The 1,662-nt window shown below is 36.0% G+C and overlaps 1 protein-coding gene across 2 annotated transcripts in view; it reads right to left on the bottom strand.

Annotated features, from left to right (window-relative positions):
- The window catches only part of LOC107670022 (zinc transporter ZIP4-like), a 34,461-nt gene that overhangs the window by 3,166 nt on the left and 29,633 nt on the right, over positions 1–1,662 (bottom strand). The window lies entirely within an intron of this gene.

Here is a 1,662-nt window from a genome sequence, read left to right as displayed (position 1 = left end):
TTATTTTGTGCTGAAGCTGGTATTAATGTGGAGGAGACGATCAGTGCACGTGCGCCTCACGCTGAACTGTCTGTTGAACTGAGGCGCTACAGCGATCTGTCACTTCACATTAAACAGCGCCAAAATGGCATTTATTGTTGGAATACTGCAATACAATGGACAGGATTTGAAATCTGAGACTTTGTTTCATATTAAAAGTACCAAAGCACAACGCTTATTGCATTTATTGGATGGGAAGTACCCTTCAATGTTCCGTCCGTTAACTGAAAACAGGAATCATTGGACAGACCGAAGATGTTTTCTTCCCGCGGTAAATTACTGCGTCATCAGAGAGAATAGGGGTTATGCGCAACAGACTTCCGTATTCTGTTAACCGGGTCTCGTCGCTTCCGGTTCAAGCGTTTTGTATATGCTTAGTTAAATATGAAGCAGTTTTACTCAAGATGCCTTCAAAGTAGATACCAATGATGATCATAACCAATATCCATCACATATACGGACTGATATCTAAAAGTTTTTTTTATTTTTATTCTTTTCACATTTAGATATAAAAATTGAATAAAACGTCAACAATAAAAACAGCTAGCTAGTTTAACTGATTATCTTAAAAGTCCATAGATATCGCTATTATTTAATACGGCTGTTAACACGTTCTCCGACAAGCGGAAGCAATGAGACCTGTTTTCCGGGTTTGGTCAGGTGATGTTCGACATATACCCTATTGACTATAAACTGAGACGTGTTTAAGTGAGACGTTCCTTCACTCACATCAGGAAGAGGGAAAGTGCCAACTGTTTTCTTTGTTATTTTGATTAATCAGTAATGCACATTGTGTTACTTCACAAACCTGTTAAGAGTTATTTCAAGGGTATGTAGAAAAGCGAATGTTTCTAAAAGGCCTTAGTATTCAAACTACACTTTTACTTTAAAAGAATATTCACACAACATTCAAAGACTGTGATGACAAACTATCATTGTCTACTAAAGTTCTTACTAGGGTTGTGACGGTGAGGAAATTTTCCCACCGGTTAATCGACGTGTGACAACACCGGTAATACCAGTATCACCGCGGGGACAGGGTGTTCCCTCTTTTCCTCGTTTGCCTTCGTTTTTAAATAGCTTAAATTGCTTGAATGCAACAACCAAATACAACGTCAAACTCACTTTAGCCTATATATAAAACATAGAACTTTTATTAACAAAACAAATAAAAATACACCATGCTATAGGGCAAGCTATGCCTAATATAAAATAACAAATAACTTACATAAAGTTCAATAGGTATACAAAACTGGAAATAAGTAAACGTATAATATATAACCAAATAAATAAGAAACGTAGAACGTTTATTAGCAAAACGAATGTCAAATAAAATAAATAAATGACACAGTTTAAATAAAGTAAAAATCAGCAAACAATGTAGAACCAATTAAATAAGAAACGAATGTTTAAAAAAAACTTCGAAAATCACCATAGATAAATGGTAAAAGTCAACAGGCTTTTCAAAATCCAAAATATTGCCAAACAGGCGCTTCTGCATCTAGTTTAGAAACTAAATCATCCGTGTTCGTCTTGTCTCTCCGGTCTCACCTCACTCTTCTTGTCAGTCAGCTCGACTCACTCTCCTCACTGGAGAAATTAAATCTGATCTGTGATGCGACT

The sequence above is a fragment of the Sinocyclocheilus anshuiensis genome, unplaced genomic scaffold (genome assembly GCF_001515605.1).
Source record: "Sinocyclocheilus anshuiensis isolate Anshui unplaced genomic scaffold, SAMN03320099.WGS_v1.1 scaffold160, whole genome shotgun sequence".
Classification (NCBI taxonomy): Eukaryota; Metazoa; Chordata; class Actinopteri; order Cypriniformes; family Cyprinidae; genus Sinocyclocheilus; species Sinocyclocheilus anshuiensis.
This window is presented reverse-complemented; position numbering and strand designations above follow the sequence as displayed.